The following is a 19,751-nucleotide window of genomic DNA, read 5'->3' on the forward strand; positions in this document are numbered from 1 at the left end:
AAGCTATATACAGCAGGAGGAACCACAAGACAATTAGGAATTATATAAATATTACATAGTGTCTAGTTATCTTATAAATAAATAGTTTTCTTGCATCATTCCGATCTTACTCCACCATGTTATATCTGATCATATGGGGGCCAACTGATCGTAGAGTAAAACCTTATGCAAACACCCTCCTGCAACATTTTTTCAGTAGGTATTTGGTCTCAGAAGTAAGGAAAGTGCTGGAAGACACTTAGTTCACTAGAGCTAGTGACATCTATTTAGAGGACTAGGGTATTCCTTCTAAGTGACCCTTTTCTGAGGTGGTAAATACACCCTTTATTTTGTCCCAATCCATTGGTGCTTCCTGCCTCCAATCTCAGCTCCCTTTTAGCATAAGATCTCCTTTTCCTTATGTGGGAAAAAGATTCAGCCTGTCTATTTGCCAATAAGAGGCTACGATGATGAAAATAATGTGAGCGAGAACAAATTATTCCACACAAGAAGGTTTAAAGTAGAGAGAAAAGTAAGGAAGCTGAAGCCGGGAGAGATAAATGGAACACCAGGAGAGAAATGTATGTATAATTAAGAATATTGAAAAGACTTCCTTAATGGTGTTTCTTCATGGTGCCTTCCCCAGGAACTCTCAATGAAGCTATTCCTTCTTTTCAGAAATCCAAGAGGGAGGTTTTGTTTTCTTTTGTGATTGTTTCTACACCAAGAGGATGTAGGAGCAGGCAGAACTGGTTTCACTTGGGTTGATATCTTATTGTACATTCTCTTTACGCTAAAGTAAACACGTTGGCAGGTGGAATACCTAGAAAAGAATGGAATGGAAGTGCTGGTTAGAATTTGCTCAACTTTGGCCCATGACACTTTATGCTGCTGAAAATAACAAACATATTCCTACTTGACTCTCACTTTTTATTTTTCTATCTACAAATAGTCATGATCACTGGTCAATATAGTCCTAGACACTGTCCCTTCAATGCCCCAGCCCCCAGCCTTATTTACATGGAGCTCTAAGGATATTAATATTGGCCCCTAAGAAGGAGGTGTAACAGTCTTTATTCACACTACATTTCATGTGCTTTTAGCTACAGAGACTGTGTTCTTCATAGATGTCTGAGAACCAAGCGTCCTGGAATAGGGCTCATTGGGGGACAGTTGTTTGTTTTCTGTTTTAGAATTTGGAGCACGTGGTGATCTCTGAGCATCTGGAGGTGGAACAAACATGGTATCAGGAGGCCCATTGTACCCCAGAGAGAACTCACCCTATACAAGATCCTTTAACGTCATTAGCTCTGAGTAGCAATGGGCCACAGAAGAGCTCCTTTTTTTGGAAGGAGTCTTCAGAGGGCAACTAGCGTTTTAGCAACAGTTTCCAGAAATGTGTATCGTGTAGCGATTGGAGCATGAGATCATTAGGCTCATTCTTATGGAGCTAAACTTAGAAGTGGAAAAAGGAAACACACTCTTTAAAAACTTGTAAGGCTCAGAAAAGCTTCCACGGAAGCCCATTTTCCATTTTAGTGAGGGGAAAAAATCAGAAAAAAAATACCAGTTAAAAATTCATAAAGGCAGCATTAAGCTCAGTGAAGACATTCTTTTAAAAATACAAGAGGTGGTACTTAGTGACACAGTCATGAACAATTTATACACTCTTTCCAAGAAACCAGACCAAGCTTCTCCCCAAATAGAAAGCATTTGTGATAGGTTTTGTGATGTGTGTGTGTGAAACCCATGGGTAGCACTAGTCCTTGTGTGATCAGAAGTCAGGAAATTCAGATGGGAAGAGACGCTCTACCGTTAATTGACGTCGATGATGGCTTGAGAGCCTTCTGCAGATGTGCTGAAAACTCAGTCTGCAGGGGCTGGGGTCGATTCAGCTGGTTCTGTGAACATCTGTTACAGAACTTCCTGGCCTCTTATTCTTGAGGATTGTGCAGAAGTGTGTTGGAATTTATGTTGCTTATAAATTATACTGTATGAAAAATACCTACGTGTATAGCTCACCAAAGTTGAAAGTAGGGGCCATACTTCCTGATGTAAAAGACCAAGGAAAGTAGGAGCAGGGAGTTATTTTTATTTTTTTCAGAGAAGAGGCATTAAATCTTTATTTCATTAATTTATTTACAATTTTATGTAGTTTAAGAGTCCAAGAGTTTAATCCAGTTTTCAGATCATCTCTTAAACACTCTTCATCCTGTTAAAAGATTGGAATAAATATCTTTATTTTTTAAGTAGCTGGTGACTTACTATAAAGAAAGGAGCAGCAAATCCAGATCCAAAGCTCACAGTCATCGTAACCAGTAACCGCCGCTTGTTTTCCACAGAAAATGGCAAATTCTTCATCAGGACACTCCTCATGGTGGCTGCGATGGACCAGGGAGATAGTGAACCTCCCGATACTCTAGCCTAACATGGCGCTGCTGTAAGCTCTGCCAGGAGTGCAGAAGAAATGGCTGCAACACCTCAGTCTCGAGCAGGGGGGTTATTAATTTTACATCTTTCTCAGTCTGTTCCTTGGCCTTAGATCTTGTTTCATACACCTTCCATGAGGCTTTCATTAATCATCACAACATGGTCTTGGATATTGCAGATAAGTAAATCCCAAACAAATTCAACAATTGAGCACACCTTTAAAGATGATTTGTGACATTGCATTTCTATGATTATTAAAGGTTCAAGATTTGGGAAGTAGCAAAGACATAGGCCAAGTCATGTAACATGGCAGAGCTAGTGTCCTGGGCTATATAGAATTTTGGGTGGAGTCTGTTTGGGGGAGTTCATTTTGTTCTCTGTAGTAAATGCTCAGGGCCAGTTGAGATCTAAAATTGACTTATACCAAGGGGCCTTTTGAATTACTTTTAAGTATGGTACAGGAGAAGAACTCAAGGGAACTCTGAAATGGTGTCTTGCTGACTAATTATTTTACCATCTATCCAACAAGAAGAGCTATCTGGTAGATGATTTTATCTCTGAAGAGCTTTGTCTGTTGGGATATCACCATTATAATCATTTTTGTGATTGCACATTACAAAGCAGCTCCCACACACCCTTTGCAATCTGCCTCTTAAGAGACTTTTCTAGAAAGTAATTTTGAAGTGCTTTTACAGTTGAATTTTAAAGCACTGCAGCAAAAGCTGTAGCGCTCTCTTCCTTTTCTTCTATCCTAAGTCAAATATTCTCATAGAGAAAATAATCACATTAGCTTCAGAATGTATTAATGTTTTATCGCAGGAACATAAGCTTGTATCTATGTTGAAGATACATGCTCCTTGTGAAAACTACAGCAGTGTTGAGAAGTGTTGAGATGTGGCTATAAACTAAGAATATGTTTATACTCTTAGCTCTCTCATCTTCTGGGATGTAGCCCCACCCAATCCCAAGATACCTGAATGCTTTTACATGGATGCCACTTCCTTTCTTAGAGTTTTATGGTAGGGGTGTTTTATGAGTTTATATAATGCTACCTTTTGATGCCTCCCATACATATATCTAAAGGTTTTTTTTTTAATCAAGCCTTGATTGAGAGTCTAGCGTGCTTATATTCTTCCTCAATTCTAGTGCAATCACTCTTTTCTCAAAAGACATATTTTCATTCTTTATTCATCTGTGTTTTCATAAGGCTGTGTGAGTATATGACACTTGTGTGAGGATGCCTAAGGAGAACAGAACAGCATGTCAGGGCTTTTGAAGTCAGACTCACAGGTGGTTGTGAGCTGCCTGAATGGGTATTGGGAACAACATTTGAGGTACTCTAGAAGATTTGTAAACACTAGCCATCTCTCCATCCCTGCTCTATTACAACATGCTGAAAGACTGTATTATATGCCATACCCTTGGGACATGTTAGGAAACCAAGACAAGCAAAGCTTCTACCAGTCAACCAATATTCTTATAACATTTATAATAAGTAATTAAGACAATGAATAAATGAGGAAAAATAGATGATTGCAAGAGACAGTGGAAAACAAAACAGAGGAGCTCCCGTGAAAACCTGGCATTGAGACATAAATTAAAAAGCAGAAACTGGAAGAATAAATTTATATCTAGAGAATTCTGGACCGAGAATTGACAGAGACCCAGGTAGGAAATGCTTTTGAGGTTCCATGTATTGAGAGAGTTGCGGAACACAGGAAGGGTAAAATGAAACACGGACAGAGAAAAAAGAGGTTGCTAGATCACACTGGGTTTATAGGCTGCAATAAGGATTTTACAGCTTGTTCTACAGCAGTGGAATCTGTCAGGAGGGGTCACAGAAGTGGGCATTTTGGTAGGGCTAAAAGTGAAGGCGTATTTCCTTAGCAACAACTGCTGTTAGTTCTGCTCCCCACTGTTGTGTACAGTTTTATATTGTGTATTGGGAGTTTTAGTTCAAGAACTGGGTGAGCCTGATGTCTGTCTGTTTTACTTCAAATTAAAAACTGTAGTTGCGTTGATGTCATCTGAAAAATGTCACCACTGTGGCATCAGGTCCTAGAACCTGTATGTGACCTTATTTAATAAAAAGCATTTTTGAAGATGTGATTTAGTAAGGATCTTAAGATGGGATGATGATCTTGGGTTATCAGGATGGACTCTGAATGTCATCAAAAGTATTCTTACACGTGAGAGGCTGAGGGACCTTTGGTGTGTGTTTGGGGAAAGATGATGTGAAGGCAAGCAGAGAACTGGAGATGCTGATGGCTAGAGTGATGTGGTCAGAGGCAAAAGATGCTCGGCGGTCCCCAGCTAGAAGAGGTAAGGAAAAGAACAGAAGCTCCGCTTTGCAAACACACTGATTTTGGTTCAGTGACAACTATTTCAGACATCTGGCTTTGAGGTTAGTGAGAACACCTTCGTGTTGTTACAGCCAGTCCGTGTAGCTTGTTACAATAGACACAGGAAGCCAGTGTGTGGATGTTCTGTATGCTATGTTCTAGTGTTGATTTTTGAAAGAATGAGTTTATTAAGCATACAGCGACGAGCCAAAGTAAAAGACTAAATAACAAGCAGCGGATAGATAGTTGGCAAAACATCATGAAATCAGGTGATTAAAGCACCCACCAGAAATAACTGGGGAGGCCTCTTTAAGGCAGCCTGCTAGAGTTTCCAGCAGACAAGAGTCCCCAGTAGAGTGCTGTCTCACCAGGTGAGGGGTTCATGTAAAAGAACAAGCAAGAATAGGGAGGTAACATTGTCAAATTGGGGCTGTAATCATCGAGCAGCTACCAACTCGGGAACCCGAGTCTGTCGGCTGATGCTCTTAATTGAGCTTCTACCTGGTGTTGCTGAGGATTCTGGGGCTCAGCGTCCAGCTTCTCCTACCTACTGCAGCTACTTCTTCTATCACGGGACAAGCAGCAGTAGCATCTGTTGGAATTAGTTTATCTTCTTGCTTTTACTCTTGGGTTGCTCTATTCTTTTCCCTTCCCGTCACAGATTCAGGGGAATAGCCCATCCCCAGACAGAGGAACTGGGGAGATACTTTGAGGCAGACATATGTAGACTTGAGATCAGGAGTGAGGCACAGCTCCGCCTCCATAATTGGCTTCTTGATGAGCTCAGACTGATCATGACAGCTTACCATGGTAGAGTACCAGCCCAAGTAAGCATTTCTGGAATGGCAGCATAAGACCCAGATGCAAAATTATCTTTTATATTTAAATAGAGAGTGCACATAGTACCTGAATATGGCTGTAGTTTGGAATTCTGGAGATCAAAGGAAGTCAACACAAGAGATGGAACCTTTCTTTGTCCCTGACCTTGCGACCTATGTGATTTTGTGTTGTCTTCTCCTTATAGCCCACTAAAACCATTATGCTTTTTACTTCAAGGCTTCTGACCTGTGTGTTAAAGATGATCATCAACTACACTGATATAGGAGAAAAATAGTGAATGTAATTGAAAAGGTGTATTGGGCTTTAAAGGGAAAAATGCTGATGTTCCAGACTAAGTGGGTGGCACTGAAATGAGAAATAGATGAATATGGTATATATTTTATAGACTGAGTTAATGATAGTCTCTAATGATTAAGTAATAATAGATGAGGAGAAAGAAGGATCAAGCACAATGCATGCAGAAAATCTAGACTTCCCCTGTTCACATCCAGCCAATGGACAGCTCACTCTCCACAGTTGTGAAGGGAGCATGGACTGCCTCTCACATGAACTCTGGTACCCCTGATTTAATCACTTCTCCTTGGTGGGGAAGCCCAGTGGGCACACAGAAGAAGGGGAAGGAGGCTGTCTGGATGAGACCTGGTAGGCTGTGGTCATATGGTCGGGGAAGATGTCCCCTCTGTCAGAGGTCTAGGGAAGGGGAATAGAGCAGAAGAGGGAGGGATGGTGGGAACAGGAACACATAAGCCAGGGGATAACAGGATAACAATCAGGATGTAATCTGAATAAATTATAATAAATTAAAAATTAAAAAAAAAAGAAGGATCAGACTTGACTCTTCGATTTCAGCATTTCCATTGGCAGAGGCAGGATGAATCAGGAGTCACAAGTCTGGTCAAAAGAGTAAAACAACTCTTCTATTTTTTGGTTGTGAGCCTAGCCTTTGGTGGTTGATCCAAAATAAATTAATTGGGGAAAAAAGAAAGAAAAGAGTCAGGAACAAGATGTTTATGGGTGGTACTATACCCCCTCTCTTCTTAGTCACATTTGACTGGTCGGTGCTGAGCTGTTGTGACACCTGCTTACAGAGTTCTGGGTCATTTTTAAAATTTGTCTCCACATAGAACCCATTACCTATGAAAATTCAAAATTGTCAGGTTGTCTTTTCTTATAGCCAAAGACTGCTGATATCGGACAGTTTAATAACCAGCACGCTAGCTGTTGAATATTTGTTACTAGGCTGAAACATTGAAATACCAGTATAAGTGGATAAAAGTCAAAGTGTTATATTTATATCCTAAACAAATGGAACAGACCGTAATCTGCAAGAGGGCAGGGACATAGTAGGCACTGTTTGTAGCTCAATGACAAGAGAAAACTGAAGAAATTGGAATAGGATTTGGGGAAGCAAGAGCTTGGAGTGTATCCAAACCCCTAGGACCAGATTAGCATCATTATGTCAATATTGTATGCTAGGGCAATATTGCTTTAATTGGAAACTAAGCCTCTAAGTTCCATTTCAGAAATTAATTCTCCCCTAAATGCTTTCAAATATGATAAATAAACTTCTTTTGAAGATCCAGTGTATATGTAGAGAATTAGCCTCCTTTTACAAAGCTATCTGGAGATTTATATTAGAATTAGTCATTTGATCTAAATGAGGTCACCTGGAGGGTGATGGAGCTATGCAATGTGGTAGGAATTTTAAAGTAAGAGGTGACATTATGAGTGGAGAAAAATCGGTGTGCGACAATTATGTATATACATTTGAGGAGCATATGAGAAGAGGTTTTGAGTATTGTTGAGAAAATGCTTTTCTTAATACACTATATACATACTATGTAGAAAACAAGCATGAGATAAAGCTTCATAGTAACAAGGAATATGGAGCAGATGAACTGAATTTAAATGCAGAAAGTCAGAGACTTCAAAAGCTGCCAAAGTCTTATGGGAAGATAGGAGAAGTTAAGTTGGACAGTTGTGTATCTTCACAAACCAAAACAAGGTGTGTACGAATACAGTTGAAATTTGACCAGCTGCAGTGCCAACAACTGCCACTTGCTTATGAAATAAACAGGGCTTTGTCACACACACACACACACACACACACACACACACACACACACACACACACACAAGCACACATACATATGGGCATTGTAAATAGAGGCAGAACTTCTTCTGTTGGGGGAATTCTAGGGCATGGTTTAAGGAGGAAAGTGTCCATCAAGGTATATTTGCAACTTAGACCATCTATGTGGTCTGTGTACCTTTTATTACTCCCACAGACTTTGTTTAAAGCCCTCTTATCTTTCATACTTTATCTTAACTTTCTCATCTTTCTCTCTTAGCCCTATTCACTGGAGGAGTTTGGAATAATTGAAGAGATCTTCAATTTAACCTGACCCAGAGTTAAGGATTCAGCATCCTCTGCAAGTCAGACTATTAGGAGATAATGGGTTCTAACTAGTTTGGCAGATTCCTGGGATCTACTGCAATAACCTAGGAAGCAATGGGCACGTTACCGCCACTCTAACCTGGGGAGTCACTTTAAGATCTGCACATTGGGACTAGTAGACAGTCAGACTCTTAAGAATTTTAAGTTTAAGCTGGGTGTGAAGTCCTAACTAAACAACTATTTAAGTGTGCACTTAAACCAAAGTAGCTGAAATACCCAGAAAATCATGTTTCTAGGGCAGGATAAAGAGCTGAGGAGTGCATCTGCTCAGGGGGACAGTCAACAAAGGACAGCCCAGAGAGAAAACCTAAGCATTTCCTGTTTCTGTATGGTCCTCAATTATTTTTTTTTAAATTGTGGGTGGTTGAAAGAAAATAGTATTATTGAATCATATTAAAGTGATACAAGACTTAAATTTAATGCATGCTGGGGTTTTTTTTTGGAGTCCATCCATGTTTTCATGTACATATATATTATCTGTGGATACATCACACCATAGTGATGGAGCTATACACACAAAAAAATCATTTTTCATCAAACCAAAAATGCTTGCTAGCTTTTTCCTGAAAGTAAATCAGCTGACCCAAGAGAGAGATGAGGAACAGAAACACATAGAACCCAAAGCAGATAGATTAGAGAATACATGTACAAATGGAAAATATTACAATACATTTCAGAAATAAAGAAGGCTATGAGAAATTATACTTTTTCAGCTTTTCTTTGCCAAATTCATCCTTTGAGATCATTTTTTCTATTATAATTATTTTTGCCATTAGACAGTTGTTGGAGTCTAAATCAATAGTGTATAAAGTCTTTCTCATATATAAATATATTGTATAACATAAAAATCACATATCCACAACCTTGAGATAGTCATTGTTCCCAGTTTTTCTTTTGATTCTTTGTATATCTTAAAGATTTTATGTTTCCCTCATGACTGAAATGTTTTTCTATTTGGCATGGAATTCTAAGTTAAAAACCATTTTACCTATTAGACTAGGCAAATACTTTTATTTAATGTAACTTATAAGAATTCTGTTTTAGTTTTTACACAAACTTTTAAAACTATACAGTATGGTTAGTTTATTTTTTAAAATTTTAAAACTTTTGTTAATGGTCAATATGTTTTTATCTTTATTATTTTTATTTTAAGAAGGTTACATAAATGGAAACAAAATAACTTTTTGAAATTGGCCTTTTTGTTTACATGGCAAAACATTCTTGGGATTCACCTGCACTGTTTTAAGTTCAATAGTTTATTTTTATTGAAGAAAAGTTCATTGTGTGGATGCCATGTGTTCATCTGTTCAAAGACATGAGTCATTCTCAGGTGGGGCTGTTGTGAGGAAAGTTGGGATGAGCGTTTTTGTGAATGTGTCTTTCTCTGAAGATTATTATTTTTCAGACATACTTTCTCAGAAATGCAGTTGTTAGACTTTGATGCTGACTGTTCAGTTTTGTAAGAAAGCACAGTGTTTTTCCCATAATGCCTTTCCCATCTACATTCCCACCAGCAGCATAGACATGTCTTTTCATATTTTGGGACCACTGACTATATTACTATATTTCATCTCAGCCATTCTCATAGGTGTACACATCTTATTTGAGTTGTAATTTATTTGTTGGTATATTTTCTTTAATGAACTACCTGCTTGGTTTTTTTTTCTAACTTGGTAATTAAGTTGTCCCTGTGGAGTTTTGGGAATCTTTGGTGTGTTGTTTCACATATTGTCTACCCCCCTTCCTTCTCTTTGAAAGAGCAGCTTTGACATTTTGATGAGGTCTAATTAGTGATTTTTCTATTCATGGATTGTGTCTTTTGTTTTAAATGAACAGTCCTATGTTGTAAAGAGTTTCTTTTGTATTTTTTTGAAAATACTTACAGTTTCAAATTTCATGATTAAGTCTATTGCCCATCTTGAGTTAGTTTTTGCTCTAGAACCATACCAATTCAACTTTGTGCCTTCATCCTTTTGTTTAAATCCATCAAGTTCAATTAATGTTGAACGTATACTCTTAGATGTATGGCCTTCCCCTGGAGTGTGGTTGACTTACCAGGGGTCACACACTTAAAGAAAGCCAGCTCTCCTCTCAGCACCTAGCAAGTGCCAATCTCCTTAGCTAGGAGTGGGACTTCATGCCCACATCTGCTCTCAATGTTGGGATTTTGTTTGGCTTGAGGTCTTTCTATTTTTGAGGATTTTTCTACATGTGAATCATAAAATATGGTCACATTTACCCCCTATTCTGCTCTCCAACTCTCCAAATATACCCCCCAACTGCAATTTATTACCTCCTTTTTGATAACTCACTAACTCCAGTTAATGCTGCTCATATGTGCATGGGTGTACAGTCTTCCACTGAACTATGGGGAACCAGTTAGTGGTCCCATCTTAAGAATGATTCTCCTTCCTTCAGCAACTGTCCACTACTAATAGCTGCTCAGTAAAGACTGGAGTTTCACATCATCTACTCCGTCTGTGCTGGAAATGTGGCTGGCTTGATCTTGTATAGGTCTTATGCAGGCAACCACAGTTGATCTGAGTTCATGATTGTTATAGCTCTGTCATATCTAGAAGACAGTATTTTATTTTATAGCACTTCTCCCTACCCTCCAGCTCTTACATTCTTTCTGTCTTCTCTTCTATCATAGTCACTGAGCTATGGTGGTAGAGGAGTTATTATATATGTGTCATTTAGGGCTAAACACTCAGTCCGTTATTCTAAGCCCTTGATCAGTTATATGTTTCTCCATTGTCCACTGCAATAAAAAACTCAGACAAAGCATATAAGACCTTGGGTATAAACAAAAATATTCAGAAGGAATTTTGACAATGTTACCATTTATCAAAATAATAATAGCAGATTCAACCGTAGGCCCTTTCAAGTACTCAGTCATGGGATTTTTGACCAGGACTATAGTACTAGGCATGACATTCCTTCCTGTGGAGAAGGCCTCAAAATCAACCAGAAAGCAATTAGTTACTCCATAACAGCTGTGTCACTATTGTCCCAGCAGGCACATTTTACTGAGCAAGTTGGTATTTAGCATCCAGATCTAGCACTGAGTAAAAGCAGTAATGTCTTTTCTCCTCCAACAGCCTCTACTTCTAAATACTGAAAGTTAGATAGCAGGGGTGGGGGTGGGGAGGTGTTCTTGATTAGCGTGAGATTGATTTTCCCCCCACAGCCAAAGTGTGTGCTGTCTTCAGTGATACTGCCTTCCCATTTAGGTAAGGTGCATAAGCAAGGCAATGGCAATGGTCCTATTGGGAGGTTTTGTTTGTTTTCGTCTTGACTTTTGTTCTTTCTTCCAGGCCTTAAGTTTTCTGTCCACCCTGATCTTCATCAGCTACTGTTTTCCTGTGAAACTGTAGAGAGCACAGGAGATAGCTATATGCAATAGTCACTGAGTGCCTAACAAGATGACTGTGCCAGGCTGAGACTCCTGGTAAGGGGGGAAGGGGTAATACACGCTGTTTAACTGTGAACACTGTGTAGCCCCTTGAGTTATTATGGTAAGAGATTTAAGGAGGGGGCTTTTAGACTCCAAGATTTCCAAAGTACTCTTACATGGAGAGCTTCCATGGGTGACTCTTCTTTTCCTTCCCTAAGACTTCAGAGTGTCGTAACTCTTCGGAACACTGCAGTTTGAGGAGACAGGTTTTTAAAAAGCTATAAGAAGGTGTTTATGTGGGGAAGGTTGTAGTCATGTGGAAAGGCTACGATGATGTATTAAGAAGAGCAGAGCCCTAGGAATAAAGCTGGGTTTCAGTCTGCAAAACTGGCCGGTCATAAATTTCTACATCTGCCTAAATGACAGATTGACTACAGCAAGACTGCATCTGGAGGCTCCACAGCACATCTTATTTGGCTCCCACAACGCCTTTCTCTTTCCTTTATTTTCTTTTAAAAATATTTTCCTTTTTTCCTGCAGAAGATTCAAACCCAGATGTAAACACTGAACTGTTCAAATCAAGAAGTGGTTGCATCAGCAGTTCTTGGAGGCCGGTTACATTCCAGTAGCAGGGGCGGGGCACATCAGGTCTGTATGTATGGTCTTACCTTTCTCATTTGGTTCCCACTAGCCTTTCCTGCTCCCAGATGCTTTCAGTGCACTAGTTAGAGAGTACGTTCTTTACTCTGTCTCTAGAAAAACAGCCTCCCCCCATTCAGACTCCAGAGGCCCCTCTGGGCCCTGGTTAGTTTGCTCTGTTGGTTTTCTTATGGAGCTCTTGTCACCTCTAGGTCCTTTTTATCTTTCTCTCCACTTTTCCATTAGACTCCATATTCTCTGCCCAATGTTTGGCTATGAGTCTTAGCACCTGTTTCAAACTAGGTAGAGCCTCTCAGAGGACAACTCTGATAGGCTCCTGTCTGCAAGCATAGCAAAGTATTACCAACAGGGTCAGGGGTTGGCTCTCTTCCTTGGGGTTGGTTTTGGGCTGGGTATTGGTTAGGCATTCCCTCAGTCTCTGCTCTATCTTTGTCATTGCAGCTCTTGTAGACAGGGAAATTTTAGACTGAAGTTTTTGTAGGTGAGTTGTTATTCTTCCACTAGGAGTCTTGTCTAGTTAGAGGGTGTCCTCTTCAGTTTCCATAGTCCCCGCTACTACGAGTCTAAAGCAGCAACCAAGGACCATGCATGGATTGGACCTTGGTCCTCTACATATAAGCAGCTAGTGGGCAGCTCAGACTTCATATGGGTTTACTAGTAAGGGGAGCAGAGAGTGTCTCACATATGGACTCTGTTGCCTGATGGGTCTGCCTTGCCAGGCCACAGTGGGACAGATGAACTCAGTCCTGTTACAACTTGATCGCTGGTGTGGATGGGTGGTGGTGGGGGCCTCTTTTTTCTGAGGAATAGGGGAGGAGGTATGGGACTGGGAAGAGAGGATGGAGGGGAATATGACTCGGTTATAAAGTGAATAATAATTTTAAAAAGCCCCTTAAACCAGAGGTCATAAAGTTTGCCTTTAAAAGAAAAAGATAGGAGAAAGAGTGAGCATTTGGGTACCATATTGTAAAAGCTGTTCAAGTTGTTCTCCTCCCCAAAGTTGTCAGAGTTCTTACAAATGTGAGAGGTCGTACCCGGAAATTTTATGTGGACTCTGGGGATTTGAACTCATGTCCTCACGCTTGCATAGCAAGCACCTTGCCCACTAATCCATCTCCACATGCCTAGAATAATTTTCATTGTTTATCCCGAGTGGCAGAATCAAAAGTTTTTCCATTTGTTATACATTATTCTTATTTAAATCATACTTGGTTTGCAGTGCTAAGGATGTATTTCTTTTCTCATTCCCTATTTCACTCTGAGGAGTTATGCAGGATTTTGCTTCTGTACTCCTCAGGTGTTGGTTTCCCCCAGAGATCTGTCCTTAGTATCTCTTCTCTGGCTCTGCAGTCTTATCACAAAATGGTTCCTTTAGTGAGAGGAACCAATCTCAACTCCAAACTCTCCTACTTAAAGGCACACAAATTCTAATCCACCATCTTTCCCCATTGCTAATTTGGAAATATTCTCCGTCTTCTCTTTTTCTTCTATCAGCACTTCTATGTTCTTTATCTCCTACATTTTTTAGTCAGTACAAGCTACCATGTATGTGTTATGCATGCCTCCAATGCTCCATCCCATTGTTTGCTTTGTATCTGCCTGGTTTCACGGTATCATTGCCTCCAGCCTGCACATCACATCATTTAGCCTCCTGACAGATCACCTTCTCTCAGGTCTCTTCATGTGTTTGTTTCAATGTTCAATGAGGTAGAAGTGAGTTGTCGACCAAGCAAAGTCAGGATGATGTATAATGTTTTCATACAAACTCATCAGATTCCATAAAGAGACAGTATTCTCCTTTGGCATTGGACCTAATTTGCTAAGCATGCCTTCTTAGGTAAGTGGCAGCTTGGGCAGTATCCAACTTAATAATAATGGATCATTGATCTAGCGAATTCCCCTAAAATGATATGCCATTGTGAAGGTCTTTACTGTGTATCAATTTGTTTTCCTAACAATAGCCATCTAAATTTTCTCCCCTATTAGTGCTTATTTCTCACATGGCCATGGACCTTAGCCAGCTTCAATTCTAGGGCCAGGGTCTTGTTTTAATTGATTAAAAGCCATATCTGATGTTTCTCTATATATCTTCAACTGGTTGGCATAGGTCAATATTCAGCCTGACATTTGGATGGAATTTCTAGAAATTACTTATTTTCAGATATGGTAAGGCCCACAGATCAGTGAAGATGTGGCTCTTGTTTCTGTACTAGCCCTAGCATTATATCCAACAGACGTGAGGAGGGCAGGTTGCAGGAAAGTACCCATTCTCAGGGAGTCCTAGCATAATTATTTTTTACCCTCTCTTCTCTGTAGAGAGGGAAGACCCCTCTTAATTCAGTGGACTTGAGAGTCACATCTCAAGGCTCTTGCACCCAAACTGCATCTGAAGACACATTGCTATGCTGGGATTTTCTTGGTGACTCGGATTTTCCCCTCCCATTGTAGAAATCATGTATCACCTCCTTTCCTCATTTATTTAGAGTTTAAAAAGATAAACATCAGAGAATGTAAGGGCCAAAGTAAGTAAAGTTCAGCATCCACACTCAATTCCTAAACACAACTAAGATGTGCTACCCATTCTTTAACCTGATTAACTTCACGCATGAAGGTGATCAGAAGCCAAACAGCTCGGGCAGCTTGTCGACGTTCCTGCCACAACATCGAACCTGGAGCCAAAATCTCAATGTCTCTTTCATTTTCCCTGCTGAGCCCATGGGAACTTTTCAGTGTTGCCATCTTGTGAGTAGCCTGGCTTTCAGGGAGGGGTGGGCTTCCTCACTCACCTGAGTTCTACGCCTTCTTAGTTGGCCTTCTTGTTGATGGCCACCATTAGTCACCATGACCGAAAGTGCAGACATGCAAATGTCCTTGATGCTACACAACGCCTACTACACTGTTAAACTCTAACAGCTGAATCACTGTGAAGGAAGGCCAATGGTGACATCTCAGAGTGGGACAGGAATGCTGGACTTCATCTTGATTACATCATACTGGTAGTAATGGTCGAAACAATTTAAGCCAAGTACTTTTGGATGTCACACTCTTGGGTTTTGTAGACTTAAAGCTTTTGTTGGCATTTTTCCCTTTCTGTATCCTGAGTTAGTACAGTGTCAGATGCAGCTGTATGCCTCTTATCTCTCTGCCGGAGTTCCTTTTCTAAATACTTCTAAAAGAGATCGAGAAAAGGTCCGGTGACTTGAAGCTGGGTTGGGTTCTGTGTGTAGCATAGTCCTACAGTATGAGTCTTGAACTCCAGCTGCCACTTGGTGGGGGAGCAGGGTCACACTGTCAGGTTCAGTGGGATACCCCACATTATCATGTTTCATAGAGATCCTAGCATCCCTTCAAGCAGCCGCTCTTAGAAAGCGAGGCATTTCCCTATGACCTTCTGCGATCTCCTTTTCTGATCTGCTGACTAATTGCCTCATCTAAAACCCTGTGTAACATTCCATTATTACCTCATTTGCCCAGGATTTAGTTTTTTAAGGGAGTAAATAAAAGGTTATGAGGAACAATGCTGGTGAGTCAATCGAACAGTACACACATTTAACACCCTGATCTAGAGCAACCTAATTTAAGCTTTCATTTGTTCAAATGGATAAGACGTTCATTAGGTTTCATGAGGTGCTTTGAATCTCGCTGGAGGTTCAATTTCCTTGTCTGGCGATGTCACACTGAATACCATCTTGCCAGCTGTTGTGACAGTCTGATGACCAGAGCTAGTCTGTACGGAGGCCTTGGTGGAGAACGAGACACAGAGCGGTGGTTTTGGCCTCAGTTGCTGCCTTCTTTGTGGTGTTTATAGCCTGGAACTGCAAGTTCTTGCACAAAATAATCATTCGGCAGTTTGCAAATGAAACAAATTACATTATTTTGTCTTGTTTAGTCCTGTGACCAAGACAGTTGTAAGAGAGAGGAAGATGAGAACTTGCTATTCCTTAGCACTTTTTCCTTATCATTTAAGGTAAAAGTTGTTCTTGTTTTCTTTCTAGTAGTAAAGAGCAATAGATGATTTGTCTGTAAGCATTCAATTTTCTTTTCCTTCATTCTTTCCAGTAAATGATGTCTCACTGATTTCCATAGATAAGCTAATATTTATTTAGAGAAATAAAAATTAATTAATTTTACATATTTTTCTTTTTGCCTTTTTAAATTTTGTCTTTTTCAGGTTCTGGTGGCAGAGGGTACTAGGTTGTGTGTGTGTGTGTGTGTGTGTGTGTGTGTGTGTGTGTGTGTGTGCGCGCGTGCGTGTGTATGGTGTCTGGCGGGGTGCTGTGTAGGGGTTGTGTGTGGGGTACTATGTTTGTAAAGTGGACTTCTATCAAGTTCAAGTCTTGCCCTAATCTAATTCAACAACTTGATAAAGAAGAAAAATGTGATTATTGTGAATTGAGAAGAAAGAATGGGGAGTATTTATATGTGATATTCAGGACTGGAATCTGTGGGGATTTCATGGAAGTCTAGCCCCTTCTATAAGCCAGGTCAGGCTCCATGAGAAGGTATTCCGTTTGCTCAGCATTGCAATTGCTTCAGGAGATGAAGACAGTAGCAGGTGTGTGTGTGTGTGTGTGTGTGTGTGTGTGTGTGTGTGTGTGTGTGTGTGTGTATGTGTGTGTGTGTGTGTGTGCGCGTGCGTGTGTATGGTGTCTGGCGGGGTGCTGTGTAGGGGTTGTGTGTGGGGTACTATGTTTGTAAAGTGGACTTCTATCAAGTTCAAGTCTTGCCCTAATCTAATTCAACAACTTGATAAAGAAGAAAAATGTGATTATTGTGAATTGAGAAGAAAGAATGGGGAGTATTTATATGTGATATTCAGGACTGGAATCTGTGGGGATTTCATGGAAGTCTAGCCCCTTCTATAAGCCAGGTCAGGCTCCATGAGAAGGTATTCCGTTTGCTCAGCATTGCAATTGCTTCAGGAGATGAAGACAGTAGCAGGTGTGTGTGTGTGTGTGTGTGTGTGTGTGTGTGTGTGTGTGTGTGTGAGAGAGAGAGAGAGAGAGAGAGAGAGAGAGAGAGAGAGAGAGAGAGAGAGACAGAGAGAGAGACAGAGAGAGAGACAGAGACAGAGAGAGAGACACAGAGAGACAGAGAGACAGAGAGACACAGAGACAGCGACAGAGACAGAGACAGAGAGACAGAGAGACAGAGAGACAGAGAGACAGAGAGAGAGAGAGAGAGACAGACACAGAGAGCCATTCTTACTGTTTTGTTTTCTCATCTTCATTCTTTGACATACCTGGCACAACTTGGAAAATAGATTACTCTTGTCATTTAAATAACTTCTTCTCAGTCCATTGGCTGTTGTCTCCACTCACTTTGAAAGGTTCTCCTTGGGAATGTGTTCAGCTCCTGGTTAGATCTAGAGCCAGCGGACCTTTTCATTCCTTCTCTCTGCATGCATATACATGTCTGCAATCACAACATGCATGTGTTTTTAATTAAAAAAAACCAGACTGTAGAGCTGTTTTACCCCAGAAAGAATTTATTGAACTTCTATTGTACAAAATAGCAGCAGTGTTCAGAAACATATTTCCACTCAAACATCCATTGGATTAGAGTGGATGCTGTCATTTGGTGACTCAGAACAAAGAAAGAACATGGAAAAAATAGGATTTAGAAAATGTATTCCATGTCAAACATTTTTATTTCTTTTTGTTTGAGGACTCTGTGACACCTACTTGAGGACACATAGTTTTTGTGTCTCGCTTTATATTAAAAATGACCTTGGCCTGGAAAATATTGAGTGTTTAGCACAGGGAGCTTAGTGAAATATAATAAAATTTAATATATTTTGAACTCAAGAAACACAGTGTAAATTACATGGAACTGTTAGTAGATTCTCTGGCTATTTTGCCAACTACACAGACATGTCTTTCTGAAGGATACAAACTTCCATGTAGAGGAAAAAATCCTCATGTCTTGACTTAAAAAACATGCTGGGGTATTGCTCCATAAAGTGCAAGTTCTGGGTGACTATATTGTGTGTTTTTCCTGGGTCTAATCTATGCTTTCCCAGACTATCTGCTTCTGTATTAGACTGTGGTCTATACTTTTGCTTACACTGTCTGTGCCAGTCATTTCTGGGAATTCTAAAATCCTGATTTTTCCACTTTTCTCTGTGGTCTCTGAAACCAATTGAGTTTTTCTTGCTGTTCATTGAATTTGATAAATCTCCTAGTAACCAACTTTCCTTGCTTGCTGTTTCAAGCCTAATAAGGCAGCAGCTTGCCAAGCCCTGTTATCTTTCACTGTAAAGATTCTTTGCAGCTTTGCTCTATCATGTTCGCCTTTCCTTCCTCACACTCCTTTCCTCTTTACCTCTGTAAAATGAAAGCTCTACTTACACATTCATTCTCATAACTGATTGTCACTACAGTGCTTCCTCTATGTACTTATTCATTTGCTTATAGTAAAATGAGTAGTGACAACAGTTATTACTCCAGAAGTTTCCTCTCTGTGGATAAGAATGAAGTGAATTATTTTCTTTTTTTTCTAATATCCAAATACATTTTTATAATTTATTTAATTTATTCAGATTACATCTCAATTGTTCTCCCATCCCTAGTATCCTCTGGTTCCTCCCTCCCTCCTGCTTTTACCCTATTTCCCTCCCCTATGTCTATGACCGAGGGGGACCTCCTCCCCGACTATATGGTCATAGGCTGTCAAGTCTCATCTTGGTAGCAGTACCATGGATCATTGTAATCACTCAGACACAAGATACATGGTTAAGGACTCTGTCTAATACAGAGTACCTTCATAAGGCCTGCATCAAACTCAATATCATTATCAGAAGGGTGCACGTGTTCCTAAGGTTGAAACCCATTCTTGAGATAATTAGTTGTTGCTATTAATTTACCAGTATAGCCTAATAATGTTTATCATTAGGCCTATAATTATTATTACTGCAGTTCTTTCTAACCCCCTAGCAATCAATCAAGACACAGATACCTGTTATATTTTTAAATAACCTTAGTTAACCTGGGGAAGGGCAGATATTAATTTCCTAAACTACTTCCCATAGTGGGGCATGTATGGAATCCCTGCCCCTATCACATGCCATTTGCTTCTAGCAATTTCTATCAAGCTACCTCCCTCCCATCCATAATCCCATATACTTGCTAGTTGTCATCATCTGGGCCAATCTCCATCCACGCCGGCCACATGCTTCTCTTCCACCTAACCCATGATGGTGCCGCCTTCTTCTCTCCTCTCCTCTGGCCTCTCTCCCCAACAAGATTCTCTCTGACTCCCCAAGTCCTGGAACCTTAGCCACGCCTCTCCCATTTGCCCTGCCCAGGTGTGATGGCCTTTTATTGGTCAAGCAGGTTAGGCTCTTAGGCAAGGTACAGGAGTGGCACAGAGACAGCAATCAGTAATTAACATCAAAATATATCAGACCAATCTCCAACAATTAGTGACTTTTTTTATAACCCAACTTAATAAAACAAGCCAAACATTAGTACATTCTCCCTTACGAAGTATTCCCACCGGAAGTCACAGCATTATCTCTTATATGTTAGAGGTTTTCTGTATTGTGACCTTTTTAATAATTTGGGGATGGAGAACTTTTTGAAACAAATAAAAATTTAAATGAAAGTAATGATACATTTCACCAATGTGAACTTCAATCTAACTC

General features: G+C 40.1%; 1 pseudogene across 1 annotated transcript; it reads right to left on the minus strand.

Moving 5' to 3' along the window:
• Nucleotides 1-2,064: 2,064 nt before the first annotated feature.
• LOC311596247 (cytochrome c oxidase subunit 7C, mitochondrial-like) lies at nucleotides 2,065-14,949 on the minus strand (annotated as a pseudogene). The gene is made up of 2 exons: nucleotides 14,893-14,949; nucleotides 2,065-2,398 (listed from the first exon to the last, which is right to left on the minus strand). The product of its transcript is annotated as a cytochrome c oxidase subunit 7C, mitochondrial-like (transcript).
• Nucleotides 14,950-19,751: the final 4,802 nt, after the last annotated feature.

This window comes from Acomys minous (genome assembly GCF_964271855.1).
Source record: "Acomys minous genome assembly, chromosome: 4".
Taxonomy (NCBI): domain Eukaryota; kingdom Metazoa; phylum Chordata; class Mammalia; order Rodentia; family Muridae; genus Acomys; species Acomys minous.